We start from the raw sequence: 18,123 nt of genomic DNA on the forward strand, positions 1-18,123 counted from the left end.
TTTAGCTCAGAAAATTCCATGAGGAACTTCCTGCCTCTTGACTCTCAGTGTATTTTGTATCTTCTCCAAAATGGTATCTGAATCCCACAAGCGTTTTCTCCTCAATGTTCTACTCTGTGCTTTGAAGCAGAAGAAAGGTTAATGCTGTGGGGAAAGTCAGCGTGTTCTGCTCCATAAGTTCATACTTCAGTATTTAAAACAGTACTGAGTTCAAATCTTGTACTTGTGACCTATTAACTCTGCCCTTGGGTGAATTACTTTACCTCTTGCCCTCAGTTTCCTCATCCACAAAATGAGGTAATAATAATATCCATTTCATAGATGTGTGACTGAACAAGATTTCAACTCATATCACCTGAGTTTAGTTTTCATTGGACGCATATGTCAAATAAGACAGAAGTGTTTCAGAACTTTCTAAGGCTTGTCATTTGTGAAACTCAGGCAGATTCGCAAGTTTTGTGTCATTTATTGATTCATCAATTCAGTCCTCCATTTATTGCTTTAGTCACTCAAGAAATATTTATTGAGCATCTACCATATGCCAGGCATTGTGTTAGACACTTGGAGGCACAGCAATTGTCAAGTAGCTTAGAGTCTAGTTAAATACCAAATTTAATGGTATCATTTTTATACTCATTAGAGATACACAGGAATGATATTCACATACTAATGTACTAATGTGAGTCTAAAATTAACATGCGTAAAATAGTATTGAATCTGTAGTTAATGTGTTGCCCGTTGTTAATTATATATACTAATAATTATGGTTAATGCCAGTCTGTCTAACTCTCTGCAAAAGCTGGCAACCCCTTCCCTCACAAAGAGCAGCTGCCTTTGTGAACCGCAGTGAAGAGTTTACACTGAGTGAGCTCTTATAATCAAACTGACTGCTCCTCGTTAGACCAAAGTCCTTAACCAATGACAGGATATGTACATGTTCTTGGTATTGAAGTTTTAGAGGCTCACTCTTAATTATCGAGAAATAATGTCTATCATACAGCCTGAAGTGCCGAGACCCCAGGTCCTAGGCAAGGACTGAGTGTCATCAGTTTAAGAATTTATTTTTTTTCTTGTCTGTAAGAATTTACAGCACATTCTTTTCAGAGCATTCCCTAATTGCTTTGAGTTCACATACGCACCAAATCAGTGTTAATTTTCTGTCCTATAGTAACACAAAGGGAGTACAAAAAGAAAGAGGAAAACTTGTTTTCCTGTATGGATTGCATGGGACCACCTGAAGGAGAAATTAAAGGAGTCCGGGGGAGGGGGTATGTGATAGCCTATGATTCAAGGCCTGGGTAACCTTGACTTGCTCCTTGGCTCTCTCCTTGGGTTTTTTTCTGGGGAGAAAATCAGTTTCAAGAGTAGAGGTAGACTTTTTTAAGGGCAAGATAATTCACAAGATCAGATATTGATAAAGTAACTTACGGGATTTATTAGGCATTTAGAATACCCACTCAACATGGCATCTCACCTCTAGCACAGGGTGGCTTAATTGGTTTCCACACCAAAAGCTCTAATTTATTTCTTACATTCAACAGCACTTTCTTTGATCAGGCAGATAAGACTGGGGGCCAAGACTGATCATTTACGCATCCTCCGACACTGCAGATGAAAACAACCTGCCCCATTACAGTATTATTCTTTAACATTCAATTCTTATCAGGGGTGATGAAAACATTGTGCTTTATATGATACTTATAAAATACCACATTCACCACTGAGAGGCCCCTGTGTGCAAACATCTGGCCTCCCCCTTTCCACTGCCTCATCTTGACCTTAACAGCTGAAGTCCATCCAATTGTCTGTCCTCCTTTCTAGCTGACAGCAAGAGAGCCAATGAAATACCTATTCCTGTTGCTGGGTGACTGCGAATATTTTGAAAACAGTCTCATAAATGTAGCAGCTTAGAAGCCTGCTATTGGCTGAGGGTTCCAGCAATGCTGACTCATTAGGCTGGTAGAAGAGTGACAGGTGGGAATAGCTATGCAAATATATTACTGGCCTGACGTTCCACTGGAGAGGAAAACTATTTCAAGGCTGAGTGACAACTATAACATACCCTGTTAGAAGAAAAATAAATCTCCCTAAGTCTACATTTAGGCATCTGAAGAACAGTTACGGGAATACTGCAGGGAAAAAAAAAAAAGAAACCAACTCAAGGTTGTCTTACCCTCAAATATCCTGCGTTTCATGGTCTGATTAGCAGTTTTACCTGTCCTAGAAATATATGTGTATTTCTACATACCTTTCGTAGTTTTGTATTGATACATTTTAAAGTACAAACTTGTTTATTGAGGGAAATAATGTTAAACAATGTCAAGAAGGCCTTTAAATTTTTTCTTTGTCTCCTTGTCTCCAGTGTCCCCTTCTTCACCTTCCCCCCCTGACCTTCAAGTCCAAAAATCTAGCAGCCACAGGATGTGGTCACTGTTGGGGCCAGCGCTGGCTGCATTTTATCTCTCTCTGTCCATTTAAAACATTTGTATCCTGGTGGGAGGATAAGCAAAGTCTTGTCTAAACAGCTTTGGGATTCTCTTTGCAGCCAGAGAAAGCTGTTTGGATACAAGTAACTGCTTTTGCTAACACTGGGTTAACTGTTCATACACAAATCTGCCAAAGAGCCTCTAGGAAAGAATGTCCTTCTACTAACTGAATTCTAATGAGGCCAGGACGTAGATCAGGAATTGAGCTATTTTTCTGTGAGTTTCAGACATCATATATAGGGATGTTTGGCCTATTTGATCTTCATACTTCTCCGGTAGGTCCTAATTAGTTCACAAAGAAATGATTACTCCAGAAGGAATCTGTGAGTTACTGGTTGATCCAGTTGAAAGGGGCTTTTCTGGTGATACATCAGAGCCTCCAGAGTTCCAACACAATAGAACGATACTGCTCTGATAGGACCAGATGAAGTAGTTAAGGAGCAGTTCCTGGGCCAATTTAATTGGCACATTTCTGGAAATTATATTGATTTGCCTTATAAGGTGTGGGTGAGTTTGAGAGCCAAATCAAGGTGACCATCAGTGGAAATAGAGTTGCTTTAAAAAGGACACAATAGAATATTCTTTTCAATAACGTGATTTAAACAAAGTTGCTTGGGAAATCACTTCAGCAGATAGATCACCGGTGGGTATCACCTAGTGTCTACAAATGATAAATTAGGAAGGGGCTGTTATGAGTATCTCACCTGTGCCCCAGGAAATGTGTGCTTTCCACAAGAGAGGTCATGGGCAGGTTTGATAGGGACCGAAAGTCATTATCTGAACATTACATGCATGTATACCTCACCTGTGAAGGGCAGCTATGATACTATCTGCATAGTACTCTCTCCCTCTTTAGGGGAAGTAGTCCTTCTTCCACTCCAACCATGTGTTCCCACTGGGAGCTGACATATTCTTCAATGACCACAACCCTGTCATAGTTGATTGGTCCAGGGATGGGCACGTGACCCAAACTGCACCAATCAGAAAACTTTCCTGAGATTCTCCAAACTGGAACTTGAGACTTGTTCTTCCTAGAGGAGGTTACTGAAAGATGAGAAAGTTAGGCCCTGACACAGGCCATGTTTACCTCATTCTAAGGAAAGCCAGGCTGCAGTGGGCACACCTGGGAGCTCAATGCTGCAATGATATGGCTTTGCACACATTTGGCTTAAGGGACCAACAAGGTGCTTGCTGGAGCTGGCTCTGGAAGTGGTGAGGTGGCTCTGCCTGCAGCAGTTGGCTTTGCAGGAGCACATTCCATGGGGCAGGTTTTCCTTTTGGTACTCAGCGTACTCCCATTTGTAACTCTTCCTGGGAGGAACTCTGGGCTTGTGTATATCATATAGCGGCAGAAGATTTTACTACTGGAACTTTGCAACCTACTCAATCCTGCCTTCTCATGAGTAAATTATTCATCAGGTAAAAAAGCTCATGTAGAGAGAGATGCTGTGGGGACAAAGGCCCAAAAAACAGTTTCCAGGCTCTCGGCCTCACATAGAAAGGTGCTGGCTCGGGTAGTAAATGGCCATCAACTGTGATCAGATGGCCAGCAGCTGTGGCTAGTTGGCTGTCAGCTGTAACCTGTAAGCCATTGGCCACTAATATAACGGCTGTGGCTACGCTAGCAGAAAGGAATGGGGGCTAGCAAGAAGATGGTGGCTGGCAAACGCGGACTGCTGTTAGGATGACGGGTTGCAGATTATGTAGATACTGCTTCCTGTGTCTCCAGCCCAGCCGCCAGCGAGAATATATTGGTTTGACTCCCCTACTTATGGCTCCATGGGTGTTCCTTTTTGGCCTCACCATGTCCTGCGTTCTTATGTGGGGAGCGGGACCAGAGACCCCGCATGACAAATGGCGCAGCGAGCAGGGTCCACCGCACGACACATGGCATAGTTGGCACGATACGGTGCTGGCCAAAGCTTTCCAAAGGGCAATAGAGCAGTTTGTGTGTATGAAAGCTCAGTCTGAGGTAGACCAGGAGGAGCAGCTGCCGGAGAGCTCGATCCCCGTGGAGGGGTGGGAAGACGTGGACGGTTCCCCAACCAGCAGAGGCTGGAGAAAGCGGAGGTTGTTGCTGCCCTGGGGCTGGGAACTGCTTGCTGAGGCAGCCCAGATGCAGGACTTTTAGTCCTAGGAGGAAACGCTTGCTGAGTCCTCCGTGGGAGATGAGGGTGAGGTCAAGGTCATCCCTCACCCCCAGGACAGCCCTGGCGAATGACTATGGACTATGGGGAATTGCCTTCCATCCCTAATTTAATGGACTACTTGACTGTTTGGGAACATACCACCATGTAGTGGGACTGGCGGATGTTTGCTTTTGTGTCTTGACTGGCCGCCATTGATAATATGTAAGCACCTTGATGTGAGCTGCTGTTGTTCCAGCACAGTACCCGGAGAGGCCCAGAGAGAGAGTGGCAGTGCCCTGAGAGCCCTGGCTGTGTCCGGGAAGTCTGGCTGTGTCCAGAGAGAGTGGCAGTGCCCTGAGAGCCCTGGCTGTGTCCAGGAAGTCTGGCTGTGCCCAGAAGTACTGGGGTGGTGCCCTGAGAGGCCCTGGCTGTGCCCGGGGAGACAGGTGGTACTCTAAGAAGCCCAGGGAGTCTGGCTGTGCCCAGAAGTACTGCGGTGGTGCCCTGAGAAACCCTGGCTGTGCCTGGGGAGACAGGTGGTACTCTAAGAAGCCCAGGGAGTCTGGCTGTGCCCAGAAGTACTGGTGGTGCCCTGAGAAACCCTGGCTGTGCTCAGAGAGCCTGGCTGTGTCCAGGATATTACATTCACCTCCAGGCTCCTCGCACAGGGACCCTCGCGGAAGACACTTGTCGCGTAGATTGTGAGGTGAGACCCTGTAGGGGTGGAGTGTGGGGACAAAGCCCCCAAAAAACAGTTTCCAGGCTCTTGGCCTCACAATAGAAAGGTGCTGGCTCAGGTAGTAAATGGCCATCAACTGTGATCAGATGGCCAGCAGCTGTGGCTAGTTGGCTGTCAGCTGTAACCTGTAAGCCATTGGCCACTAATATAACGGCTGTGGCTACGCTAGCAGAAAAGAGTGGGGCTAGCAAGAAGATGGTGGCTGGCAAACGCAGACTGTTGTTAGGATGGCGGGTTGCAGATTATATAGCTCCTGCTTCCTATGTCTCCAGCCCAGCCGCCAGTGAGAATATATTGGTTTGACTCCTTTATCTATGGCTTCGTGGGTGTTCCTTTTTAGCCTTACCATGTCCTGCGTTCTTATGTGGGGAGCGGGACCAGAGACCCCGCCGGACGCCCTGCGCGACAGATGCTTGATCACAGCCCAGTGCAGAGAGGGACAGTCCTAACAATAGAATATTTGGACCTTTGGTTTTAAGGCGGGTATCCAAATGACCAGCCTTTGCTCATGTACATCACTCCTCAGAGGACCAGAGAAAAACTATTTTCAAGGAGATCACTGATGGTTTGAAAGATATTTCAGGCAGAACATAAATTTCTCCATGGTTTTAAAGGGAGCACAATTCCTATGATTTTTCATTTTAGAACAATGTCATCATAGAAAGCCTCTCTCCCTCTTTTCTGTCTTTTCTGAATGCTGCGGCTTTCCTGGTGGTGGTGAGGGGAAGAGTACAAAGTGTCCTTCCTTAAAACCCAGCTTCAGTGTTTCATGGGGTTGTTTGACAAATTTAAGCCCAGTGGTGAGGATGGCCACCTGTTTCTGTAGAAACGATCAAAAAGCCTGGTTTTCACAGAGCTCTCCTCTGTCTCCGGAAAGACCTAAGATGAATAATATATGTTAGGAAAAGGAGCCTAGTAAAGAGAGGAATAAGATCATTCAGCATAGGAGTTGTCTGGGATTTATCCTTTGGTGGGAAAATTGCTTTTAGATCCCACAAACCCATCCCTTGAAGTTGATATGCCAGTATGTTGAAGGCTGAGAAAGTACACCTGTTAAGTAGTAGGGCTGGATTAACTTACAAACTATGTAAGCTAAAAAACAAACAAACAAAAACACCCTTAGTAGAGTCTGCTGAACTGCGAATGCTATTGGAGAACTAAGCCATGATTATAGAAGGGCTTATAAGTATAGGGCCACGCCAGGACCAGAAGGACCTAAATCAAAAAGGGTTCCATGTCATTTTGAAAGGGACCATTACAAATTCTACGTACCTACCCATACCACAATTTCTTAGTTTGTACACTGTAATTAATTGGGCATTTCTTTGAAATGTTTCACCACCTATAAAATAAGAAAAATAATAGTAGGGTTTTTGTGAGGATTAAATGAGTTAATAAAGATAAGCTACTGAAAACAGACCTGGCACGTGGTAAAGTGTTCATTAAAAGTTTTGGATTTTCCAGGTGACCATCACATTGAGCAGACTGAGCAAGCATACTGGGTAGGAGGGTCCAAGGAAAGGACCTCCACCTCCAAACAGGCAGCGTGCTGTCTCCCTCAGCTGCCTGACCCATAGATGCGATATGTAGCCACTGATTCCTCCTTTAAAGGCTTCTGTTCACATTCAATGAAATAAGAGCTATGAAAGCACTTTGAATCAGCAAGAATGCTCTAGCTATCATAGCACTACTCTTATGAGTAGCAATATTTAAAATATAAAATGATGGGTATCATGTTATCCTACAGTAAGCCCAGAAAATGTATTTTAAAGTCCACCCACCTGTAGATGATAAATAGCAGAATAGTATGTAAGCCTTTTATCCCTGGATAAGTTGAAAAAGCCTGCACTTTTATCAGTTCTTGCCAGCCCTCCTCACACTTCCTCTTTTCATGGGCATGTGGATTTGATTACATTGAGTCTAAAGAAATACCTGGGGCACAAATCAGGGCCCCTTTCTCGGGCCAACTATGAGGCCAGCGAGGCCCTCAACCTGGGAATGTGCACTAAAATTTATTCTGAGTTTGGATCCCTTCTACAAGGTAATCTTGTATAAAGGATTCCAGAGTTTTCTGTTATTGTGAGACTGTAACAGGTCTCAATTTTTATTAAAATTCTTACTTGTTCACACCCTAATTCTTCTTAGTCCCAACCAAATGTTTGAGGCCCAAGAAGGAAACATCAGCCTGTGTTACATGACAGTCTTGGAATATTCTCTCTGGTGACCTAGGTTCATAAATGCTGAGTGTAATTTCTTGGTTTTGTGTACATGACTGTCAGATCCAAAGATAGCAAAATCCTGCACAGATGTTGTGTCCTTGGCTGTGGACCTTCTGACACCTGGCTGAGTGGTGTCTTCTCAAACTCCATGAATTGCTTCTAGGGAAACAGAAAGTACCTGAAACAGTTACTTTTCCACCAACATGCAGCTTTCCTAGCAAAGGGAAGAGAGCTTCACAGATCCACCAGCTCTGATAATGAAAGGAATGTGTTTGAAGGGGCAGAGCACAGGCACCCCGTAGGCTGGGTTCCAGTCTTGTTACACGCATGCTGTAATATATGCAATAATAAAAATAATTAATGGAGCGTCTGCCCTGCTCCCCTCCGCATACCTGGCAAGCCAGCTCATCAACTACTCCCAGCCCTTCCATCGTGCCGCTCCTGCCACCCACTGGCTGGCTCATTGGGATACAGCAAGCAAGAGGGTTTTACCCAGGCTTTGCTGATGCGGCTGAAGCAGAGGGGAGATTTCCTCAGTCCTGCCTCGTGCCTGGGCAAATCAATACGCTGCCTGTGTCGCTAACATATTCCAGGTCATGCGCACACACAAACATTATTACATCTTGAAATTACTTTTAAATGACTGCCTTTCAGGTTTTAACCATTTTCCTAGAAATGTGGCTCAGCAAATCTTTACGTGGAGCAAGGATGGCACCCAGTGGCCAAAGTGTTTCATCTCAGATCTTGTTTTCTCACAGATTTTCCATTGCTTGTCTATGGAGACAATGAATTACCATAAGATCCTTTTCTAAACTCCAAATCACTCGACTGTCCTTTGGAGCTAAAGCTCTCTGTCTCTCTCACAATTGTAATTGTGGTTTTTGCAATTATTGTAAACCGTTTACACCACAATTAGTTTTGCACCAATCTAATAACTTTAAAAATCCTTAAAAATCTACCACAACACTCTTATGTTAAAGACATCATATTTCACATACGCAGATTATTGTGCATGAGGTCCCTAATATCGGCATGACTATAGGAAATACTATACAAATATAAACTCCATTTCACATTTCTCATATCCTCCCCAAATAGTCTCTAGTTTATGAGTTCTCATGCCTTAAACACAAGACTTTATCTCCTGACAAGTGCTTTATCATTAAACTGATGTTCGCAATCTCATATCCTTGTTATCTTTCTTACAAGGTACTTGGCAGGCCTGGAGAGCACAAGATAATAAAGAGGGACTGCTCTTTTTCCTTTGAGCTTTCCAGATGTCGAGGGATTTCCATACAGCGAGATAGCCAATCAGACTGTAAGGAAGACAAGCAAGATGTCAGAATAATGGATCATATGCTCTCTTGCTAAGAATGATGCAATATCTTCATAACGTTTGCTGTTTCCAATTTCCTTAGGTTTCTAAGCGGTCTGAAACCCCAGGGCAAGAAGTCACAGAGATGGCACAACTACAATACAAAAAGAAGTTTCTAATAAAATATCATTATATATTGATGGCCCAAAGAGTAACCATGAAAAGTCTCTTTTAAAATGTCCGTTACAGTCAGCCAAAAATTCTGTTTTTCTCGGACATCATCACTAGGCTTATTTGGCTCCCAAACTGTTAAATGCCACAAACGTTCCAAGAACAATACTTAACTCAAAAAAAATGGCTTCAGGATAAAATTCCATGATATTGCTTACATTTTCCTATTCAGCCACTTGAAGGAGAAGTATTGTATTCAAGGTCAAAACAAAACATTGGAGAGGAAAAATCAAAGCTAAATATGTGCATTTTTCTTGGTGGTTCTTTGGTTCTTGGTTGGCTCATATGTAAAATGGAGCTACCGTGTTTCCCTGAAAATAAGACCGAGTCTTATATTAACTTTTGCTCTAAAAGATGCATTAGGGCTTATGTTCAGAGGATGTCATCCTGAAAAATCATGCTAAGGATAATTTTCCAATTAGGTCTTATTTTCGGGGAAACATGGTATAATAGCCCTGTATTCACCAAAAGGCTGGAGGCTCAACTGAGATAATGGGTCTGAGGTTTTTATATACTGCTGAGTTATATTATTTAAGACATTATTATTATGTAAACATTTATAGGTAGCATTAGTATATAGTTTTTATACTTAGATTAAGACTCTCATTTTACCTAAAGTAATCACTTATCTTCCTCATGAGTATTATTGTATTATATTACCCTTGAAATATAACATAGGCATGGTGGGCTTTGGAAATCATTTATAATCTGTAATTAAATCAAGCTGAGCCAACTCTTCCACCAAATACCCGAGTTTGTAAACAGAGTTTAAATTTAAAGCTTTGGTATTCAGAAATAATAAGGACCTCATGATGTTTTGTTAACTTTATGTTGCTTTGTGTGTTATTTTCCCCTTACTCCCTAGAGATAAATTTTATAGGCTCATAAAATTATAGCATTTTACAGCTGGAAATGGCTTTGGTTTGCAGATGAGGAAACCTGAGGCTTAGACATTTTAAATGAGGCCTTTGGCTGCTTTGTCTATTTACATGTTTGCTGTTTCCTATCTGACTGTGTCTCTGGCCTTACAAAGACTGCTTACAAACGGGCAGCTCTGGCTACTGAGACTGCAGAAAGCCGTTAGATCAGACATTCTCACCTAATTTCGTATTTCATATAGTGCCTTGGGACCAACAGAATCAAGATTCACGCACATTTCTCAGAATTTTGGATGGATCCATTTTCAAAACATGCAGAACTACCAAGACAGAGAAAAAACATGCAGAACTACGAAAACAGTACATAATTTCAAAAACGGGAATAAGGGACAGATTATAGGACCACACAAATAAAAAGAATTAGAAAGGGATCTTGAGATTCAAGAAAATAATAGTTTTAAAAAATTTCGTCAGCCGGGTGGAGGTAGCAGGACACATGAGTGAAGGATCTTATTTCCTAGTTGCTGCACCAACTAGGAATTCACGGCGAGGGGCCTTTGCCAGCAGCAGGGAAGGACAGATCCTATCACAGTGACCACTCCAAAGAGAATATCCTAAACAAAGAAAATGAATCCCTTTATTTAGATAGGCTTCTTTGGAAACACAGAAAACTAACAACTAAGAACTTAAAACAAGACGTTGAAACCGCTTTGCAGACCCTCTCATTGTCATAGATTTTTGCTTCAAAATTCTGTTCACATGTTGTAGCTTCCTCTGCCATCGAAATCTCAACCAGTTCAATGATTTTGGTCACTTGGTAGACATCTCACCAGCACCCAGGTGTGAGGCACGGCTTTCGGTGATATAAGGGTTACAAAAATGACTAAGATGAGGATTCTTCCCTAAAAATGCTCCTAGTTTAACGAGGTGATTAGGCAGGTGCACAAAGATATATATCACAAGCTAGAAACTGATAAATATTATAAAAAAATGGCAAATAAGCAGATCACTTCTGTCTGAAGGACAGTGAGAACAACTTCATGGAGGAGGGGCAATGGAACAGGATCAGATGGATTATTAGGACTTTAAATATGCAGACATAGGAATAGGGATGGGGCCAAAGATAGGGAAGGGAAGAGAAAGGACAGAAGATAGCAAATGAAACTCTTGTGAAGGGTGGGTAAGTGAGAGCTTGGGAAGCGGGATGAAAAAGTGAACTGGAAGTTACCGTTCAGAGCACTTTTAATGTCCAGTTCAAGAATCTGAAATGATGGAATCTAGAGACTTATAGAGGATATGAAGCTTTGTGAGAAGGAAACTGGCACCAACACAGATGAGTGCTGTTCATCTAGCAGCTGTGTACAGGACGGATTTGGGAGTAGGTCAAGAAAAGGAGATGGGCTAAGAGAGCACTGCGTAACCACTGTCTGCACAAGACAGAAGGAGGATTTGAACCAGTGGAGACCGTGAGAGTGAGGGGAGCCTGCAAGACGTTCTGAAGTCAGATGGAGGGGACAGCATGTGGGAGTGAGAGGGTGTGAGGGCTCAAAGATGACTGTATAGTTTTATCCAAAGTGTGCCTCTGGAGAGGAGGGTGAGCAAAGCAGAACAGCCAGGAGTTTGTAGCTTCTATATGTATTGAAGCAATGTACATATAGCTTCTATATGTACTGAAGAGAAAACCAACCATTATGATTGCTAAAACAAACCCATATCATTGAGATGAGGGGTTATTGGTTCTTTATTTCTCAGCCGTATCTATGGTTATAGATGGCTCTAACTAAAGGAAAACCAGAAAGAAGGGAGCGTGACAGTCTCAGATGCCCTAGTGTTCTGGAAGGGTCTTACTCCTTTGGCCTTTACAGTTCATTTTACTGTTCAGGGGTCAGGGCTATAAATGGGCCACACTACTGCCCTCCATTCCTGCTTCCCTGGACCTTCAGGACCCAGCACTATTCTGAAACAAAAAATGAACTTCCTTTTATTTCATTCCTTCCGGCTCAGACTCCCTGGGCCTTTAAGTGTGACACTTAGGGAATGCAGTAAGCCCAGCTGTGTCAATGTATGTAAGCAAGGTGGAGAAAGCCTTCCAGGCCAATCTTCCTCCCAGGGGAAGTAGACGCTCGAGTGACCTTTTGGAGATAGCGTTCCTGTTTTGTTTTCAAAGCGGAAGAAGTGACAAATAGTGGCTATTTAAATTGATCAGAGAGGAGGCCAGGGTCACCACAGGATGTATTTGGGCCAGGTGGGTCCTTGAAGAGCCCTCGGCTCATAGTTGCTTAGTTCAGCTGTAGGAAAGGCCAGGCTGGACTTGCAGCCCTGGCTCCCCTCCCCCACCCCACCAACATTTTCAATACTCAAGAGTGACAAAGTACAGCCATCCTTTTTCTGATGTGGCACTCGATTAAGACACAGTTCATAGTCCTTAGGAACCTGTGGACATTTGAACACAAAGCACTCCACATATTTATGGACATGTCCTAAGCAGTGCAGCCCTCCCGGCTCAGCTGCTGCCTTAGGGGCAGAAGATGCCCTTTAGAATGCTGACTCAGCTGTTTTCCCTGCAGTCAATTTCCTGCTGGAGGTTCAATAACTTCCCCTGATGATAAAAAAAAAAAGCTCAGATGTTAAACTTGGCATAAATACTATTTAAAGTCAAAACAAGCCCCTCAATTCAGGAGGCAGGGACAAGCGAAGAGCCAGAATAGATTAGGTGTAAGAAGATACCTGCATTCTGTGTATATTGCTTCAAGGTCATTTTTTTAACAGCTTTAGAAATAAGCTGAGGTGAACTGGAAAGGCATTAGTTGTTGAGATTTCCAAAGGGAGCATTGTAAGAAGGCTGTGTGGGCTGAGACTAGAGAAACAGTGGAAAGCTCTTCTTCCCTCCCTGGCACCTCGAGGTCCAGATAATCCTCCAGGGCTGTTGGAGCACCTGGCCTGTAGGAGAGGAGCTGGAAGGTGCTCCCACTGACTGGGGTGGGGAACACAAACTCCCCGATCCTCTGCCACACAGTGCCTGCCCTACCTCTTCCTCCTTTATGGTGGCCACATCACCTGGATTTGGGTAAATGCCACCGTGTGACCCCCTCTATAAACAGTGCACTTTTCCTCTGAAAGAAACAGCTGCAAGGATTGGGCTTTTCCATGGCTTTGGAAATAGAGTGGGTGGGGCAGCATTTGTGTTGCCTTTTTGCAGTTAGAAAAAGGTGCACCTTATGGAGGATCAATTAATACAAGGCATTGCATGCACTTGGCCAGCCAAATGGGGATCAGCCCCAACTCCTGCCTCCTTGTCAGGGACCCTTGTGTAGGGCCTCTGACAGACATCTACCATCACAACAGCAGGGGCCATTCTGAGGGCGGAGGCTTCTAATGATAACATTTGAATAGTTCATGCATCAAACATGTCTCTCCAAACTTAACGACTTAAAAAACAAAAAGCTGAGGACATCACATCCCATTGCTCGGCTTGTCCCCTGCCATCTGTCTCACAGAGGGGGATGCCAGATGCTATTTTTGATGTAGCCATTCTTAGTTTGGTACGGAAAGGACACAGGGCATACCTGTTCAATGGTACTTTATTTACTTTACCAGGATATTAATCTGTGGCCTAGGCATTAACATTGAAAACTTGAAATATGCAAGAGGTCGTCCAAACCCAAACACCCAACATGAGTTATCAGTGTTTCATTACTGAGGCAGTGAAACAGTGCTGTAAACAAGCCCATCTTTGATTGTAGCCGTAACCCATGCAGTTTGGAATTGAAAGAAGGGGGAATAGAAGGTGGCAATATAACATGAGAATGTCCATGAGTTGATTTTAATTGGTAAACTGGCATATATGGTAATCACTGTTTGGTCTGTCCACCACACTGGAATCTTAGAAAAGTGCATAAAATTACAGGAGCATATAATTGCTGTAGTGAACTCATTCTCTCTGTTATCATACCTGGCATCTTCAGGTTATTAAAAGCCTTTAAAGCAGTCATCTTCAAAGAGCTCTAATTGTCAATATGGTCTTGATAGATTATTCCTCTTAGCACAGTGCAAAAGAGATATAAACGGGCACTAAAGTCTGGGCAAATTTTTTGGGCACACCTTATTTCAAGTTCAAGGAAGATCAGTAATTATTAATGAGGATAAAAACCATTCTTTAGAACCTGGTTTCCTTACTTGAGGCATGGGACAACCAACTCATAAGGGATAAATAATTAACATTATAATCAGAATCAGACTTTTAAAACGTTGATTCATCATTTCCAGAAAGTTCTGTGATTTTTTTGTATATAGGTAGCCCCATAAAAAGGACTATTTTCCAAGGTATAAATGATACACCAGAACCACAAAAAATAAGCTTAAGTTCTGACATTCTTGGATGATCAATTACATGTTATTTCACTTACTTGTTCTGGTCAGACCATCCAGGGACACTTCTAGAAGGGTTTTCGCACTCTTACCACCATTCACCCACTCACCACTACACACCCCTCAAGGAGATTTTTCCCAATAGGAGAAATAGGGTTACTAGAACAAAACAAAAACACCCTACCCCTCTCCTATGGCATTCTAAATTAGGAAAAGAAATCCCTAAACATGGAGGGATATGACATGGGAAGACAAGATATGAGGAAAGATAAGGTGGTATCAGCCACCTTTAAGGATTATTAAAGATTCATTACAGGTTTCTCATATATAAAATCTGTGTTCTTTTAGGCCACGCCACCTAGGAGTACAAGTTGTAGTGAACTGAAGTAATTAAAGGCATATGTCACGCTCCCCAATATTATCTCCCCTACTCATTTCTGGGAGTTCTTAGGGTATACCTTAGTTGTCCTTAAAATATGACTGCTCAGCCTGCACGGATTCCTTCAACCTCTGCTGGTCATATTGGTAGGAAGGTGCCTGGCCTCTGGTCCATAGTGATGTTTCCTTTCCCTGGGCTGTTGCCTTGTGTTGTGTGCTATTGACACTCCTGAGCCCTGTGCCCACAGGGGCATTTAATGCACTGAAACTGTAGGAAGTTCATGCCTTTTATGTCCACTCATGTCCTTAGCTGAGAATGTGCATCCACAGAAGGCTAGGGTAAGGGACAAATCCAAGAGACAAACCCCATGCTGAACTTGGAATCATCCAGACACTGAGGCATGTGGCCTTAACTTCCATTAGGAAGAGTTCTTGACTCAGAAGGCCTCTTAGTCTCTCAGGTAAACAGACCACATCTCATTGGTCTTCTAGACATGTCTGAATCCTAGATGTGGTACAGCTTGGGCTGCAACTGGAGTCTGGCTTGTGTATGCATGTATTTGACCTCCAGATGCTTTTTCGCACTAGAAGAAAAAGTCAATTTCTTCCCAAACTCTGGCTTAATCTCTGAATCACTGATCACTAGCTCGGTTCCAGCTGGGCATAATCCAATACATTGAGACTCAGCCATCCTTTAACTTGTGAAATCTCATGGATAACTCTGATTCCAGATTTCATATCTCTCTCGTTCTCTCTCTCTCTCTCTCTCTCTCTCTCTCTCTCTCTCTTTCTCTTTCTCTCTCTCTCATATATATATACATATGTGTATATATATATATATATATATATATAAATTTCTGTTAAAAAGGTATTGTAGATAGCAAAGTTTACAATATATTTGAATGTAAGTATGGTTTGTCTGTACATATTGGTCAGAAAAAAAAACCACCCAAAGTATTTATTTACAGTTATTTAGCTACTATGTTAGGAAACTGCCATTGCACATACTCTAGCATGAAATTTCAGTAAATACTTTTCAGTGTCTGTACAGGATTATTTTAAGCTCACTACATTTTAATGTTATTGCTACAATTATAAGACATCAGCTACCAATTATGATAATATTTTATTTACTTTATATATCAAGAAAAAAGCCATTAGGTTAAAATTATCTACTATATCTCAATTATACTGTAATAAGATACTAGCTAATATCTTTCAGGATAAAATCTGGAATAAATTAGTTAAGCTAATAATCTTGATAATTTTAAGATGAAATAACCTTTGTTCTCAAATTTAAATACTTCATATTTTTAGTATGTTTGGGAGCTAACAATAGAAAAGCATGGTAGAATCCAAGACAATAGTGTTACTTTAGCAAAGAGTTAAGCCTGAACACAGGGCAATACCTTATAGAGTAGACAGCTATTGATATTGCCCTGCTAAAGCTCTGGACGTGTCCCATCAAATAGCTTTCAAGGTCATATTTAGTCCATTGTGAGCTTTGCTATCTTTCTCCCTGTCTGCCCGTTCCCTCTTTTAGCCATGATGATAATCATAGTAACAGTAAAAATATAAAACAGTAAACTAATTATGGAAAGTTATTTCCATGAAGAGAGTTTCTAGGTAACTGAACTTTATAAAAGTAAAAGAGCTGTAAATATTTTTATGAAAATAATAATAAAATATATGTAAGATATTAAAAATATAAATATATGCAGTCACAGTTTTAACATTTTCTTAATGAACAATTGTTTTGAGTTGTGGAACACCGATGTTTTTTGGATTTATTTAGCCATTCATTCATTCACTCATTCATCCATTCAACAAGTTATTTACTGAGTGCTACTATGTCCCAAGAACTATGAAAGGTAGTAGAAAAGACAGTAGCGATAGGGCAGTGGGAAAACATACAAATAGTGCTGCGCTGACAGCACTCACAATCTGGATGTGTTTAGGATGTTTATCTCCACAACAAATAAGCCCTGACTCCTGGGTTTTGGTTGTTCTGTCTCCTTCCTCTATTGTTAGGTGTCACCTCCTGCTGGCACCACGCCTCTCCTTGTGATCTGGATCACCACCGCAGGTCTTTCCTAAGTATCTTTCTAAGCCAATGTGAAGCCACACCCCTGGATGGAGCCCCAACAGCTCACCTATGCCCACTGTATGCTCACTGCCCTTCCGAGCAATTCCTTCATCACTACTGTGAGTTTGGGGTCTTCCCTTGTCTCCTTTCTTCATGAAAGTGTGACTCAATTATAATGATCTGATTCAATTATCGGGCCCAAAGGTCTCTGTGCCATTACTCCTGCGCAGACAAATGCAGCTACATGCAAATGAAACTCTTAGAAGTGTAGTCATCATTAAGTGTTATTACATACAAATATTACAATACGTTATTTTCCTTACAGTTGCGGTAGCTTGCTTGATAATTCTGTGAACCTCCACAAAAACTTAAAAAGGCAGACACCAAAACTTTCAAAAGGGAGAAAAATCAGGTTCTTCATACTCCCAGGTTTTGACCATGACCTGTAGAAGTGCTGAGAGACGAGCAAGAATTCTGAGCTGGCTTTAAGGGAATAGTGGTGACTGAGGTGAAAAAGAATATCTAAGACTCATTCACAGCCTCATAGGCCTTTGCAGATGGAAGCAGGTCATGCTGAGCGGTTAAACCTGGCAGTGAAGAACTCCAGTTCTGGGGCCAGACTTACACGGCTACACTCCTTACAATCATTTGACCTTGGCCTGTCTACTCAGCATCTCTGTGCCTCAGTTTACTCACCTGTAAAATAGTATGTACTTCATAGGATAATGACACTCAAATGAATTAATACAGGTAAAATGCTTTATATTATGCCGGGTCCATAGTAAACTCTTAGTAAATGTTACCTATAATTATCCTAACTTCTTCATCTATGTTACAGATGAAGATATAGGCCCTAAGATTAGATATAGGCCCTAAGATTAAAAAGTTAGAGGTAATATGATTTCACTGATATGTGGTATATAAAACTGAAAATAACAAAGGAACAAGACAAACAAATGAAGAGACAAAAACTCATAGACATAGACAGTAATGTAGTGGGAGGGTGAGAGGGAAGGAGGTGTTAGATGAGGATAAATGGGGTCAAATATATGGTGATGGAAGGAGAACTGACTCTGGGTGGTGAACACACAATGTGATATATAGATGATGTATTATGGAATTGTACACCTGAAACCTATGTAACTTTCCTAACAATTGTCACCCCAATAAACTTTAATTAACAAAACAAAACAGAACAACAAAAAAAGAAAGTGAGAGCTAAAACCAATGCCAAAAGCAGGCATGCTGATTCTCATCATATTACTCAGTTTTTTTTTTTTCTGATATCCTCCTA

At 42.0% G+C, this 18,123-nt stretch overlaps 1 protein-coding gene across 3 annotated transcripts in view; it reads right to left on the reverse strand.

The window, feature by feature from the left end:
* The window catches only part of PDE11A (phosphodiesterase 11A), a gene marked incomplete at its 5' end in the record, with an annotated part of 327,465 nt that overhangs the window by 121,574 nt on the left and 187,768 nt on the right, over window positions 1–18,123 (reverse strand). The gene's annotated exons all lie outside the window — the stretch shown is intronic.

Source organism: Rhinolophus hipposideros (assembly GCF_964194185.1).
Source record: "Rhinolophus hipposideros genome assembly, chromosome: 6".
Taxonomy (NCBI): domain Eukaryota; kingdom Metazoa; phylum Chordata; class Mammalia; order Chiroptera; family Rhinolophidae; genus Rhinolophus; species Rhinolophus hipposideros.